Source organism: Oncorhynchus keta, chromosome 1 (genome assembly GCF_023373465.1).
Source record: "Oncorhynchus keta strain PuntledgeMale-10-30-2019 chromosome 1, Oket_V2, whole genome shotgun sequence".
NCBI lineage: Eukaryota > Metazoa > Chordata > Actinopteri > Salmoniformes > Salmonidae > Oncorhynchus > Oncorhynchus keta.
Genome location: NC_068421.1, coordinates 43,993,060 through 44,009,646, shown reverse-complemented (window position 1 = coordinate 44,009,646; position 16,587 = coordinate 43,993,060). Strand labels below are relative to the sequence as shown.

The following is a 16,587-nucleotide window of genomic DNA, read 5'->3' as shown; positions in this document are numbered from 1 at the left end:
CACAGGACTGTTTTTGTTTTCACATTTATTGTTTTGTATATTTGTAGTGTTTTCTCGGTATTCGTCATTATTAAAGATGTTTAACCCTAACCACACTGCGTTTTGGTCCGCCTCTCCTTCCCAGGAAGAAAGCCGTTACAGATGTTACTACAACGTATCCAATTGACCACCAGAGACATTCTTCAAAGGACTCGGTTGGGCAACACGGCCTTCCATCTACCACCAACCTACCGAAGCGCAGCTCAGAGTAAATATTTATTGCATTTTCCTATTCCAAATGGGCTGTAATTTAGAATGCATAAGATACTGTATTTATGATAGCACAGCTTCTTCCCTTTGTTCCTCAGTCTTCCTGCTCTTTCACTCAAACCCAGCCCCTTTTCTTTTGTGTAACAAGGTGTCATATCTGTTCCGCCCGCCAGGGACGTTTTCCTTTATGACGTAATTTGTAATCAAGTTATGATTTAATTATGTGTGATTAGTTAGGTATTTAGTAAATAAATGATTAAACTCAATTTTTGTATTGCTGATTCAAATTGTTAGCCAGGGTTCATGCAGATAACCAACAATTTACAACTTTCAGATGAGACTGAATTAAGATGACGATTAATATTGACTGCTATTGATGTAAAATATTACTAGGTCTTTAAGAGTTAATTCGGAAGATAACAGCCCTATAAATATTATTTTGTGGTGCCCGACTCTAGTTAATTACATGATTAGCTCAATCTGGTCAATCAGGTAATATTAATTACGGAGAAATTATTTTATAGAATAGCATGTCATATCACTTAATCCGGCATAGCCAAAGACACAGCAATTGTCTCGCTATTGTTATTTTACTGCTGCTCTTTAATTACTTGTTACTTTTATCTCTTATTCTTATCTGTATTTTTTAAATCTGCATTGTTGGTTAGGTTACTGTAAGTAAGCATTTCACTGTAATGTGAAATGTTTGATTCGGCGAGTGTGACTGATAAGATTTGATTTGATGCAATGACCACATTATTGTAAAGGAAAACCAGGCACAAGAACTCTATTGATTGGAGGCCTCTTCCAAGACTATTAATATCGAAATCGCAAGATGTGGTTAGGCCAGATCAGTACCTCTTGATATGGCTCGTTTGATTCAGCTCAGTAGTCTGAAAAATTCTCGAATACGGGGAGCAACATACATTACTGGGTTTTTATGTAAGAACCTGATCTCTTTTAGATGAAGCAATGTTATCTGAAAGTGTTTTTGTTTAAAGGTCTGGGTGGGTTCTGTAGTAATTCCCCTAAAATCCTCTTCCCATGAACTGTGGACACGTTCCTACTTAGTGAGTTGCATTGCTTGGGACAAACAGTAGGGTGGAATAATTATGAACGTGGTTCCAATTTTAAATTACTAACTATATTTGCATGCTCAGGTCAGTGGAGGCTGTTGGGCGGAGCTATAGGAGGACGGGCTCATTGTAATGGCTAGAATGGAATAAATGGAACGGTCTCAAACACATCAAATGTATGGAAACCTCATGTTTGACTCCATTCCATTTATTAATTCCTAGCCATTACAATGAGCCATCATCCTATAGTTCCTCCCACCAGCCTCCACTGGCTCAGATGGACTTTTCCACTGAATCACCTTATTATTGACCTAGTCAGCCTGTCTGTCTGTCTGTCTGTCTGTCTGTCTGTCTGTCTGTCTATCTGTCTGTCTGTCTGTCTGTCTGTCTGTCTGTCTGTCTGTCTGTCTGTCCCCTTCTGAGTTCCAGAACATTTCCTGCTCTGTCTGTCTGTCTGTCTGTCTGTCTGTCTGTCTGTCTGTCTGTCTGTCTGTCACACACGCACGCACGCACGCACGCACGCACGCACGCACGCACGCACGCACTTATGTGGGGCCACTCATCAACCACCACAGGTTGAACGTGCACCACCATCCCACACTACCGTTTGTCCTAAGCAAATGCAACTCAAGAAGAAGATTTTAGGGAGTGTGCTTTTAAAGGAAGCCTCAGCAAAATCACATCATCATACACAGCACTACTCAGCCAAGACTGCCAAGACAATTGTAATTCAATCAAACAGTGCTGGTTATGAGCAACATCTCATTAATCAAAGACTAGCACTCTTAGGCTCCGGTCCCCTGGTCCTCCTCACCTTTTACTGTAATTCTTCCTATTTCCTTTTAAAATGTATTTTTAAAAGATATCATACAAACACACTGTGATATCCTGTTACACAACACAAAACACAGAGCATCAAATAAATTTATTATCTTGCTTCATTCATTCTTTTCAGCTCGGCAACAAGAGATCCAGCAGGAAAGTCCCGCCCAGAACAACCAATGATATTGCATCAATACCTTCATCTCTACTCCCTTCAACGGATCTCCCATGAACCATCAATGACCTGTTCATGAATAACTTTCACACAGTGTGTGTGTGCATGCGTATGGATCCCCGGTTTACTGACTTCTGGTGCATTACCTCCCTATGACTTGCACTTCCTGCAGAGATGGTCAAAGGAAGCAAGGTGATGAATTCTTTAAGCAAGTTTAGCCAATAAAATGAAAACATTACTTCAAAACACTTTTGGATACCTTGTTAACATTACAACATGAAATTCATGTCTTAAACTTTGCAATGTTTTGAAAATGGCAAAGAAATTATGAGTTCTGTTATACTCACATACATTTTTTTAACCTTTATTTTACTAGGCAAGTCAGTTAAGAACAAATTCTTATTTTCAATGACTGCCTAGGAACAGTGGGTTAACTGCCTGTTCAGGGGCAGAACGACAGATTTGTACCTTGTCAGCTCAGGGATTTGAACTTGCAACCTTTTGGTTACTAGTCCAATGCTCTAACCACTAGGCTACCCTACATCATTCAAACAGTTTCAGAAACGTCAGTGTTTTTTATGAAATACTACTAATAATATGAGACTGAGGAGCAGGCCGTTTACTCTGGGCACCTTTCATCCAAGCGACTCAATAGTGCCCCTGCATCCATATTAATTACAGATCACAAAGTCAGCCAATTTCCACTCCATTCATACGCAAATCCCTTTGATTCATACACTGGCTTGTCTGTCGGTCATGTTGTTTCGACCTGCCCTTCCCTTATCTACACTGAAATAATATAATTTCAGTAGTCCTCTACGATACATCTGTTTTAAATCTCGCAATAGCGGTGGTTGAATATATGTATCTGTGGTAGGTCCTAGAAAACAACAATGAATTATATGGAAGAAATACATACCATCAAAGGATACCTTATAGCTTACAATAATGAACACCTTGTCAAACAGCTGTGAAAACCAACCTGGCAATATTTATGATTTTAATACAAAAACGTTGATCTTTTTTTGGTACAGTATTTTCAGATGTTTTTGTACACTCACATGACAATCACAGACTAAAATACTGAATTCTTGTTTGTGGAATATGTTGCTGTGTGGGTGGGAGGTTCTGCCTGTCACTTGTTCTCAACAGGCATCCAGTCTCGGAATGTGGACTTGAAGAGGGAGACAAAGTCCAGGACCTGCTGCTCTCTTTGTTCTGAATGTTTGCAGTGCTAGTGTTTTTAATTCATCTGTGTATCTCACACATGTGCCCGGTATGATAGAGCAATAACTTTTTGAGAAAATAATGACATGACAACAGTAGCTGTAGAGGATGTAATGAAAAGTTGGAGGGTGGTTGGTAATTGAGGACATCAGGTGGATCCACATCTGGGTGTTGGGCAGAACCCCTAGCTCCTGGAGAACAGGATTAAAGTTAAAGGGAACAGGGTAGGAGACAGAGACGTAAACACAAAGGTTACACTTTACTGTGAGAAAAGTGTATGGATCAGTGCAATGTTTTAAATTGGAGATATGTACTTTTCAACCGTTTTGGAAGGTATAGCCTACCTCAAGCTGGTCCCCCTCTAACTCCGAGCACAGAGAATCAGACTGATACGAACTCACTGTTCTGGTGGACGGGATACCTCCTGGGGGGCTCGGACAGTCGATGGTCCTAAAGTCATTTGGAGAGGTAAATTGAAGAGGTACATTTTTATAAGCTCAGCATATCTACCATTTCTTACTTTCTCAAATGTCAACCAAAGCTTAACATACTTTGTCTTTTGGGCTACACGTAGGGCGCCAGGGCTTTCAGTGGTCGACAGTCCAACGGCTCCAACTGGAGAAGATTGTTGGCTTCCACCGAGGTAACCCTAGGAAGACAAAGAGAACAATATCAGTGTTAGGGAGACAAACTAGCTTCAGGTTATTTTGTGTGCAAATGCAAACCGTTATCTGAGATTTTTAATATTCACTTTAATAACCTCTTAAAGCTAGGGGGCATAATTTTCACTTTTGGATAAATAGCGTGCCCAATTTCAACTTCCTGCTCCTCATGCCAAGAATATAAGACATGCATATTATTCATAGATTTGGATAGAAAACACTGACGTTTCTAAAACTGTTTGAATCATGTCTGTGTATAACAATTTATGGAGCAGGCAAAACCCAGAGGACTAACTGTTCAGATAATTTTTTCCCCCCTATCTCTGTTCACTATATTGTCTTTGCCATTGGATATTTAATAGGAACCAATTGTCAGTTCCTACCGCTTCCACACGATGTCGCCAGTCTTTGGAATATGGTTGAGGTTATTCCTTTGAAGAAGTAGGCCAACTCAGAACTGGGGAAACTTTTGTTGCGCAAGACGTCAAGAGCAGAGCTGGTTTCTTTTCGATCATGTATTGAATACAGATTGCCCCGTCTACAATTTGATCGATTAATAACGTTTAAAAATACCTAACGTATTACAAAAGTAGTTTGAATTATTTTGGCAAAGTTTATAGGCAACTTTTGAAATATTTTGTAGTGACGTTGTGTTTTTGTAAGCTGTTTTTTTCTGGATCAAACACACTTTATAAATGGACATTTTCTATATATATGGATGGAATTAATCGAACAAAAGGACCAATTGTGATGTTTATGGGACATATTGGAGTGCCAACAAAAGAAGCTCGTCAAATGTAATGCATATTTTATATTTTATTTCAGCGTTTTGTGTAGCTCCTGCTACGCTAGCTCCTTTGTTTACTGCTGGTGCAGATGGGTGCAGGCTATCAGATAATATCTTCTTATGCTTTCACCGAAAAGCATTTTTTAAATCTGACATGTTGGCTGGATTCACAACGAGTGTAGCTTTAATTGAGTATCGTACATGTGAGATTTAATGAAAGTTTGAATTTTATAGCATTTTATTTGAATCTGGCGCTCTGCATTTCCCCTGGCAATTGGCCAGTTGAGACTCTAGCGTCTCCCCTATCCGTAAGAGGTTTTAACAGATTGTGACCCCAGCTTGGAGAAAAGGTACAGTGAGGTTTCCCAGGTCTCGCCTTACTTTCGTCCTTCCAAACCAAATAATTTGCCTGGATGTCGAAGCACTTGGTCCCCTTCTTGAGTCTGCTCCGGTAGCTCTCCTTCTGTTTCTCCTACGCCTTGTCGATGTTTCGTCTCACTTTAATTGATTATAGGAATAAATGCAATTACAATCATTTTTACCTGGTCAAAAACCGCCACATCCTTCTCCTTCCGTGCCTTGAAGGTAGTACTCGAAGTGTTCTGATCTGGTTCGACAATTTCCCCCACATCAGGTGGGGTGTATGTATCTGAAAGTACGTTATACAAAAATAGCAATAGACAAACAACATAACTCAGTCAATCACACATTTGAAAGACTACAGTACATGCAATAATTGTATACAAAATTGCATTGTTTACCTCAGTCAACAGCTGCGGCTCCCGTCCGTATAAGGTGGAGGCCTGGATGCTGCTGTTGTGTGCAAAGAGAATTACCTTCAGGTTGTTCTCCCACCGTTCCTGGTTCCAATTAAGGAATATGTCCATGGCAGTCTTGAGGGTTTGATTGGCCCATTTCACCAACCCCCGAGCAGGGGGTAGGAAAACTATATCTATTGAAAATGTAAGATATTGAAAGATGTCTGATGTACCATGGGAAAACACAAACAAATTGTAAAAAATAAATAAAACAAACCATTGATGACAGAATATGACCTAGAACATCCGTACCTTGTTCATGACCTCGGTCACTCAAGATGACCTCAGGAGAACAGTGGGTGTTGAAGATCATCGTCGCCTTGGAGGTAGCCTCGCCAGTCTCGTCCATAATGATTATCATACAAAACGAAAATCGAGTTTTGGTTCCAAGCACCCTTTTTAATGGGTTATGGAAGGGAATTTAGAGTTAAGCACGTACTCTTCCTTTACTGACCATAATGGGTATTGCCTCCACCTACTTGGTAAAGTGATCGATCACCGTCAGACCCCAGCTGTTGCCGTTCTTGGATTTTGTGAAGGGTCCGATGAAGTCCACCGCTAACATTTAAAGTGTAAAAGAGAAGATTTGTATTTATTTTTGTTTTATTCTTACCTGTATCTATCATACAGTATGCAGTTTTATACTGACACACACATTATACTGACACACACATTCTATAATATTGAACTCTGCTGTGGTCAAATAAAGTAACCATTACAAAACAACTTACCAGGGAAAGATTTGAGTTGGGACACTTACAGATCATGTGCCGTGGTGAAAGAGCTTTGATGGGCTTCAACTCCAGTGCCACAGTCTTTGCCCTCCCAAACTTCTGGCAGGCTAGACAGGGTACTGACCTTTAAGCACAAAGTGACACATTTAAACATTGTGTGCTCTCTGATATGACATTCATTCAAATCATAATTTCAGATGTAATAGAATGTGATCCCCATCAGAAGCGTAGGTTGATCATGCATCCTGTTGATCAAATCAAATCAAATTAAATCAAATTTATTTATATAGCCCTTCGTACATCAGCTGATATCTCAAAGTGCTGTACAGAAACCCAGCCTAAAACCCCAAACAGCAAACAATGCAGGTGTAAAAGCACGGTGGCTAGGAAAAACTCCCTAGAAAGGCCAAAACCTAGGAAGAAACCTAGAGAGGAACCAGGCTATGTGGGGTGGCCAGTCCTCTTCTGGCTGTGCCGGGTAGAGATTATAACAGAACATGACCAAGATGTTCAAATGTTCATAAATGACCAGCATGGTCGAATAATAATAAGGCAGAACAGTTGAAACTGGAGCAGCAGCACAGTCAGGTGGACTGGGGACAGCAAGGAGCCATCATGTCAGGTAGTCCTGGGGCACGGTCCTGGGGCACGGTCCTAGGGCTCAGGTCCTCGTGTCTGGCTCTCCACCAGAAACATCCCGCTCCGCCTGCCCTGTAAGAACCTGAGTCCCCAGTTTGTGGGGCTGTTCTAGGTCCTCTGGAAGGTCAACGAGGTAATTTACAGATTACAACTCCCCACTAACTACCAGATCTCACCATCGTTTCATGTTTTCCTCCACAGGCCGGTGGTTCCTGGTCCCCTGGCTGATTCCACCCCCCACGACACCCCATCCGCCTCCCTTGGACATCGAGTGAAGCCCCGTCCATACAGTCAGATCCTTCCTGGACTCCGGAATTTGTGGGGTTCGGCTCCAGTACCTAGTGGACTGGAAAGTGTACGGTCCAGAGGAGCAGTGTTGGTTTCGGTGGATGACATTCTAGATCTCAACATCATTTGAGGGGAGGGGGGGAAGGGTACTGCCACGTCTACTCCTGCTCCCCCGCTCCGGTGGTAGACGTTGTGCCGGTTTACTAACCACAGGACCTGGAAACCCATCTTTATGCACACCTGGCAACCATCATTACGCACACCTGCGTCTCATCATCAGTCACACTTGGACTTCATAACTCATCCTTTATATAGTACCCTTCTGATAGTAGTCGTCAGGTAGTAATGTTTATGTTTCCATGTAAGACGCTTCATGTTTTGTGTCGTTCCATGTTCATTATTATTAAACTCACCAACTGCACTTGTTTCTTGACTCCCTGCGCCTACGTTACAGATAAATATGTATGTTTTTTAAAACCGCAACACAGTCACCTGTTTTGTATACAACTGAAGGACTGGGCTGTGGAAATGCAATCCCTCTCAAATGCATAGACTGACAGTCCATGACAGTTCAAGAGATAGAATGTTATAACATGTGATTTTGCTAACACCTGTGTGTAACGCATTTTGACTGTATCTGTAAATGACAGCCGTGCACCTGGTGATTGGAACGGGTTAACAGGAGCAAATCTTTAAAATGTTTTTTTTAATGCCTTTAGGGGGTGCAAGGGGTCTATGGCTGAGTAGGGATCACCCCCCACCCATGCCCATCTAATAGTGGGCCCATTGGTAATTTTCTCTCTCATGTCACCAATGATTGATGGAGAGGAACCACTATCACTGCCTGGCCATTCCGAGTTCATCGGGCCAGTCAATTTCACATTTCTGCAGTATTTTTGAGCATATCAAATTTGTGATGGTAAATGCCCATTGAAACATATTGCAAATGGACAGTACATTTGCAATAAGATTAAACAGTGATGAACCATCACCATTTTTTTTCACATTTTCTGAAAAGAGAGATTGATTCCTTCATCCAACATAGACCTGCACAACCTTCCAATTTATTTTATTTAAATTGTTCTAAAGTAGTGTTTAATTTATATATTGAAAAGTTTCTGGTTTGCTCAGATACATTATTTAATTTCTTTGAATCTAAATGTTAGTTTGCCTATTTCCCTTTTCTTCCGGGATAACACAGACTGAATGTCTGTCTCTTACCAACTGAATACTGTTTAAATGGTGTACATTGTGAAATAAAATAAGCATGCTTTTTGCTATTATCTTGTTGATAACGTTCACCCATGAGCATTATGCATGAAGAACCATATCTCCACCTTAAAACGATCCTTGCTACTTTGTTCTGTGCAATCTGCAGCCTCCTAATTTCACTTGCTGATGCAAACCCATAATGCAATAATTTTAATAATGATCCACTAAATCAAATGCTGTACTGAAATCAAAAAGTTGTTTATCCACAAAACTGACATTATGCATAGCATTGAGCCACTGGCTAGTCATGTCAATCAATACAGTGGTAGTGGAATGTTTTTTTGCGATAAGCATGCTGATTGACTATGACCAGATCATTATTTTCTATATACTCCCATATTTGTCTACTCGCAATACCCTGCAATATCTTAGTGAGTGAAGGGAGTAGACTGATTGGTTGACTATTGGCAGGAGTAATGGGTTCTTTGCTGTCTTTCAGGATTTGACACAACTTAGCATGCTTCCATACATAAATATATATGTATAATGATTGAAAACTATCAGCTGGTTTTGTTATTGTTCTCCCGTCAACCTCCACACTAGATGGGCATGATGAGATAGATGTACCATTAGCTGTCTGAGCAGCTTGTACCTGTACACAGCCAATCTGTAAATAGCACACCCGACTACCTCATCCCCATATTATTACTTAACCTCTTGCTCTTTTGCACCCCAGTATCTCTACTTGCACATTCATCATCTCCAGTATTAATGTTACATTTGAATTATTTTCACCTCTATGGCCTATTTATTGCCTACCTCCCTACTCTTCTACATTTGCACACACTGTACATAGATTTTCCTATTTTTAGTTATTGACTGTACGTTTGTTTATGTGTAACTCTGTGTTGTTTTTGTCACACTGCTTTGCTTTATCTTGGCCAGGTCAAGGTTGTAAATGAGAACTTGTTCTCAACTGGCCTACCTGGTTAAAAAAAAGGTTTTAAAAAAACAATAAAGTAAGCCCCGTATTCCATCCCTTTTCTGAATAATTTTAAACAATAGATAAAAGCATTTTTGTAAAACAAAGTTATTTTCTTGCAATTTAATTGAACTGCATAGTCACGTAGTGTTTTATGATTCTGTTAATCAATTTCTACTATAGATTTGTCTGCTGACTTGCCATATTTCTTTGAGAAAATGCGTAGCAGACTATATCCATGAATGCTCATCATCAATCCATGGAGATGGACGAGCCCCAACTGTACTCTTTCTTACTGGGATCCATTACTCCAGTGATAATCCATTACTCCAGTGATAATCCATTACTCCAGTGATAATCCATTACTCCAGTGAGCAAATCAATTACATTTTATGTAGCGGGATTTAAATCATCCTCTAGATAAATCAGCTCCCAGGGTACAGCATCCAAATAATGTTGAAATTGCTCATGATTAAATGTTTAGAAATGTATCTTGACCACAATCTTTGGGGGTTTCTTTGACCACAATATTATTGTCTGTCCAGCCCACTGGCATTGATCTGGCTTTTAAGCATTGCAATGGTATATTACAGAAGATCAGATTAATGCATGTGTCTGAACTGTGACCCATCTCAGTTGATGATCTAGAAGTATCATTAACCATTTGTTTCAAACCACAGATCTTGGTATATCTCATTCATTTAGTTATATTTAAATTATTGTGATCCTTCCAAAATCACAAAGATAAATACATCTCTGTTACTATCTGTAGCCTGGTCAAACCCAGTGCATAAGTCATCCAGACAGGACACCTTAGAGCTAGGAGGTCAATACACACATCATACCAATATGGGTGCCTGGTGAGGCAGATATACTTGAGCCCATAGTGCCTCTACTTGACATACAGTTGAAGTCAGATGTTGACATACACTTAGGTTGGAGTCATTAAAACTGGTTTTCATCCACTCCACACATCTCTTGTTAACAAACTATAGTTTTGGCAAGTCGGTTAGGACATCTACTTTGTGCATGACAAGTAATTTCTACAACAATTGTTTACAGACAGATTATTTCACTTATAATTCACTGTATCACAATTCCAGTGGGTCAGACGTTTACATACACTAAGTTGACTGTGCCTTTAAACAGCTCGGAAAATTCCAGAAAATGGTGTCATGGCTTTAGAAGCTTCTGATAGGCTAATTGACATCATTTGAGACAATTGGAGGTGTACCTGTGGATGTATTTCAAGGCCTACCCTCAAACTCAGTGCCTCTTTGCTTGACATCAAGGGAAAATCAAAAGAAATTAGCCAAGACGTCAGAATTTTCTTTTTAGACCTCCAAAAATCTGGTTCATCCTTGGGAGCAATTTCCAACTGCCTGAAGGCACCACGTTCATTTGTACAAACAATAGTACGCAAGTATAAACACCATGGGACCACGCAGCCGTCCAATTGCTCAGGAAGGAGACACGTACTGCCTCCGAGAGATGAACGTACTTTGGTGCGAAAAGTACAAATCAATCCCAGAACAACAGCAAAGGACCTTGTGAAGATGCCGGAGGAAACAGGTACAAAACTATCTATATCCACAGTAAAACGAGTCCATAACCGGAAAGGCCGCTCAGCAAGGAAGAAGCCACTGCTCTGAAACAGCCATAAAAAAATCCATAAATAAATGAAACCATAATCCAAAACAAGAACAACACAGACAAGAAACAGAAACAATGATGCCTGTGGAAGGACCCAAAGGGAGTGACATATATAGGGAAGGTAATCAGGGAAGTTATGGAGTCCAGGTGAGTCTAAGGACGCCCGTAACAATGGTGAAAGGTGTGCGCCTGGTGACCTAGAGGCCGGAGAGGGAGCACACAGTGTCCAAACTTTTGACTGGTACTGTACATTAAAAATACAACCTGATTTTGTTGTATTACAGAAAGCCTTGTTGAGTTATAACTTGTACTTAATGCGGGAAAAACTAAACATGTTCTCTAATTCACAGAAAAATGTCTGATGGGCAACATATTCACTCATTGGGTGGCTCTTTATCGAGCGGGTTCCTGACAAAAATATCTTTGCATTTGGATTGATAAAGATCTAAAGTTTAAAAAACTTACGGATGAGTTAAAACAAAGAATTAAAGTTGGCATCTTTTTTTAGAAATAGATCTTGCCTCTCCATGAACAGCAAGAAGCAAATTGTGCAGTCAACTTTCCTGCCAGTTCGACTATGGTGACACCATTTACCAGAATGCAGCAGCCACTTCTCTTATACCATTCGATGCTGTCTAACATAACGCCCTTCACTTTATTACAGGTGATAGTTTTAATACTCATCACTGCATCAGAAGGTCGGCTGGACTAAAGTCCCGTAGATCACTTCAGTACTCCCTTCATGTTTACAAAGCCATGCTCCACAAGCTTCCAACATACCTCACTTCCCTGGTGAAATTGAAAATGAGATACCAAACCCATTCACAGGGTTGGTTCATTCTTGAGGTCCTGCTTGTCTCCACAAAGTCTGGTAAATCCATCTTTAGTTTCAACCCACTACAGGTCTTTAATACCTTACAAAACAAATTACACCTAGATTCCCTGGTGCCGATAGTGCAGCTTAAAACTGTTAAATCTGTTTACTGACGTGTGCAATTGTTTCAAATGACTATTATAACATGTATTGACCTGATTTAATGTATTTATAGCTGTCTTGTAGTTTTTATATTTTGTTGTTGATGATTTTTTTTTTTGCAAATGAGACTCAATTGGACAGCCCTGAATAAATCAAAATACCTGCCTACCTGTTTTGCTCTGTGTTTGTGCTTTTATCTGCAGATTGGGAACAGGTGGAGCTGATTGGATCGTTAAGGTGACAAGTTACACCTGGGTTTGGGATCAACTAGTAGATAAAAGTTCCTGGTGCCCAGTCCTCGCTCTCTCCTCAAGTACTGTTTTGTGATCTAGTTGATTTTGGTTTGTTGATTATGTGCACCTTTTAACACATTTTACCTTCTCCATTACACCCCTCACATGCCTACATTCACACTGCATAAATCCTGTTAACGGTACATGTTCCCCAAGGGGTACCACACCCCCCCGCTCAACTGAAAGAGTGGCGCACAGAATGCAAAAATATTCTTAGAAATATTTAACCTCCACACATTAACAAGTCCAATAGCTCAAATGAAAGATAAACACCTTGTTCATCTACCCAGCGTGTCAGATTTCTAAAATGTTTTACGGCGAAAACATAGCACATATTTTTGTCAAACCACCACAAAGACACAGATGATATACAGCCATTTTGTTGAACAAAAGATGCAATCACAAACGCAGGATTAAAAGAAATATAATTCACTAAACTTTTGAAAATCTTCATCAGATGACAGTAATAGGACATGTTACACAGTACATTTATGTTTTTTAAAATAATATGCCATTTATATCCATAAATCTCCGTTTACATTGACGCCATGTTCAGAAAATACTCAAAAATGTCCGGAGAAATTATAGATAGCTCCGCCAGATAACAGAAATACACATCATAAACTTTGACTAAATATACATGTTCTACATATAGTTAGAAAGATACACTGGTTCTTAATGCAACCGCTGTGTTACATTTATTTTTAACGTTACAGAATTAGTTCACTATGCAATAATCTGAGACGGCGCTCAGACGTAAGCAATATTTCTCCGCTATGTTGGAGTCAACAGAAATACAAAATTACAACATAAATATTCCCTTACCTTTGATGGTCTTCGATCAGAATGTTGTGGAAGGAGTCATACTCACCCAATACATTGTTTTGTTTCAATTCGTGTGTCCTTATAGTAGCATCTGCTAGCACTTTCAGCTGAAATGCACCCAAAATTACTTCTGGTCCCGAACAGTTGCGCATCAAAACTTCAAAATTACATATTATATGTCGACTAAACTGGTCAAACTAAGTGCAGAATCAAGCTTTAGGATGTTATAAACATACAAAACAATTCTCAATTCAACCGGACAACCATACTTCTTCTGAGGCAAGCTGGAACAGAGGAAGGGCTTTGTCCAATTCGCGCCCTAACGCGCATGTATTTTCTCACGACACTCAATCTTTTGCCTCCCAAAGGGTCAAAACTCACGGGATTTGCACAATTAAACGCTCTACTGAATGAGGACATCTAGTGGAAGACATAGAAAGTGTCTCCAGATCCATAGCTGGTTGGGAAGGGTGGGGGCGATGACGTCAAAGTTGCCACAACTTTCATGATTCCAAAACTAGTTTGGGAGATTGCCTGCCTTGTGAGTTCTGCTATACTTACAGACATAATTCAAACGGTTTTAGAAGCTTTAGTGTTTTCTATCCAATAATAATTATTATATGCATATATTAGCAATTTTGGACAGATTTTTTTTCAGTTTACTATGGGCACGAAATTCATCCAAAGGGGGCAGTATTATGCCTAACCTAAGTTTGTTTTCCTTTGTAGTTTTACTACAACTCTTAGTTGTTTAATTAATATTTTTGTTACTCAGCTGCCAACGTGTGAACTCCATTGTTTGTCCCCATCTGAGAGCCGGGTTGTGACGTTAGTGAGATGGGTACTACCCATGCACCATTCACGTACAGAGTTAATAGGAGATTACCGTGACTCAAAGGTCAAGGGGATGTAGTCATGACTGGATCTGGGGTGGCGGTAATGTAATCGACTACCACAGTCACTGCAACAGCCCTACAACAACCAGAACCTCTTTAATGTAGCCCTCTTGAGCATCTAATCGGTTATCAGATATTACACCCAGCAGATGGTTTCACAACGTCTTGGCAGCTGCTGGAATTATGTAGGCGTTGGGGAAACTCCAAAATTAATTAGATTTTTTCCTTTGAACATTTCTCTACAAGGCTGTAATGTACCAAATATGTTGGTTGAAAGAGAAGTCCATTTTCTAACAGGCGACCAGTTTTGTTCAGCAGTCATCACACTATTGTATGGATGCTGCTTTTACTATCTGTACAGTATTTGCTGCCAGGTTAAACAAATCATTATCCAATCTTGATCTAATCACCACCATCTGTCCTCCCTCCGTCCAGGTCACTACCATGGTTCTAGCTTTATTACGGAGCTAGCTTTATTTATTACACCCCTATTACTAGCCTGTTCAACCTCTCTTTCGTGTCATCTGAGATTCCCAAAGATTGGAAGGCAGCTGTGGTCATCCCCCTCTTCAAAGTGGGGGACACTCTTGACCCAAACTGCTACAGACCTATATCTTTCCTACCCTGCCTTTCTAAGGTCTTCGAAAGCCAAGTCAACAAACAGATTACAGACCATTTCGAATCCCACCATACCTTCTTCGCTATGTAATCTGGTTTCAGAGCTGGTCATGGGTGCACCTCAGCCACGCACAAGGTCCTAAACGATATCTTAACCGCCATCGATAAGAAACAATACTGTGCAGCCGAATTCAGTGTCCTGGCCAAGGCTTTCGACTCTCAATCATCACATCCTCATCGGCAGACTCGATAGCCTTGGTTTCTCAATTGATTGCCTTGCCTGGTTCACCAACTACTTCTCTGGTAGAGTTCAGTATGTCAAATCGGAGGGTCTGTTGACCTTGCCTCTGGCAGTCTCTATGGGGGTGCCACATGATTCAATTCTTGGACCGACTCTCCTCTCTGTATACATCAATGATGTCGCTCTTGCTGCTGGTGAGTCTCTGATCCACCTCTACGCAGACGACACAATTCTGTATACTTCTGGCCCTTCTTTGGACACTGTTAACTAACCTCCAGGCGAGCTTCAATGCCATACAACTCTCCTTCCGTGGCCTCCAATTGCTCTTAAATGCTAGTAAAACTAAATGCATGCTCTTCAAACGATCGCTGCGTGCATCTGCCCGCCTGTCCAACATCACTACTCTGGACGGTTTCTGACTTAGAATATGTGGACAACTACAAATACCTAGGTGTCTGGTTAGACTGTAAACTCTCCTTCCAGACTCGCATCAAACATCTCCAATCCAAAGTTAAATCTAGAATTGGCTTCCTATTTCGCAACAAAGCATCCTTCACTCATGCTGCCAAACATACCCTTGTAGAACTGACCATCCTACCAATCCTCGACTTCAGCGATGTCATTTACAAAATAGCCTCCAATACCCTACTCAATAAATCGGATGCAGTCTATCACAGTGCCATCCGTTTTGTCACCAAAGCCCCATTTACTACCTACCACTGAGACCTGTACGCTCTCGTTGGCTAGCCCTCGCTTCATACTCGTCGCCAAACCCACTGGCTCCAGGTGATCTACAAGACCCTGCTAGGTAAAGTCCCCCCTTCTCTCAGCTCGCTGGTCACCATAGCAGCACCCAACTGTAGCACATCCTCCAGTGATCTCTCTGGTCACCCCCAAAACCAATTCTTCCTTTGGCCGCCTCTCCCTCCAGTTCTCTGCTGCCAATGACTGGGACGAACTACAAAAGTCTCTGAAACTGGAAACACTTATCTCCCTCACTAGCTTTAAGTACCAGCTGTCAGAGCAGCTCACAGATTACGGCACCTGTACATAGCCCATCTATAATTTAGCCCAAACAACTACCTCTTTCCCTACTGTATTTATTTATTTTGCTCCTTTCCACCCCATTATTTCTATCTCTACTTTGCACATTCTTCCACTGCAAATCAACCATTCCCGTGTTTTACTTGCTATATTGTATTTACTTTGCCACCATGGCCTTTTTTTCCTTTACCTCCCTAATCTCACCTCATTTGCTCACATTGTATATATACTTATTTTTCTACTGTATTAATGACTGTATGTTTGTTTTACTCCATGTGTAACTCTGTTGTTGTATGTGTCGAACTGCTTTGCTTTATCTTGGCCAGGTCGCAATTGTAAATGAGAACTTGTTCTCAACCTGCCTATCTGG

The 16,587-nt window shown here is 40.7% G+C and overlaps 1 protein-coding gene across 6 annotated transcripts in view; it reads right to left on the bottom strand.

Moving 5' to 3' along the window:
- Window positions 1-2,265: 2,265 nt before the first annotated feature.
- The window catches only part of LOC118385945 (prostacyclin receptor-like), a 121,007-nt gene continuing 106,685 nt past the window's right edge, over window positions 2,266-16,587 (bottom strand). Inside the window, exons 2-9 of one of the 6 annotated variants that reach the window (XR_004826131.2) lie at window positions 6,548-6,674; window positions 6,069-6,374; window positions 5,760-5,950; window positions 5,541-5,647; window positions 5,380-5,496; window positions 4,101-4,198; window positions 3,894-3,999; window positions 2,266-3,740 (exon numbers count right to left, since the gene is read on the bottom strand). The gene's annotated coding sequence lies outside the window, so the exon portion shown is untranslated. Of the gene's footprint in view, window positions 3,741-3,893; window positions 4,000-4,100; window positions 4,199-5,379; window positions 5,497-5,540; window positions 5,951-6,068; window positions 6,375-6,547; window positions 6,675-16,587 lie in introns of all 6 variants that reach the window. The other 5 variants (XR_004826132.2, XR_004826128.2, XR_004826134.2 and 2 more) reach the window with 5 other exon arrangements.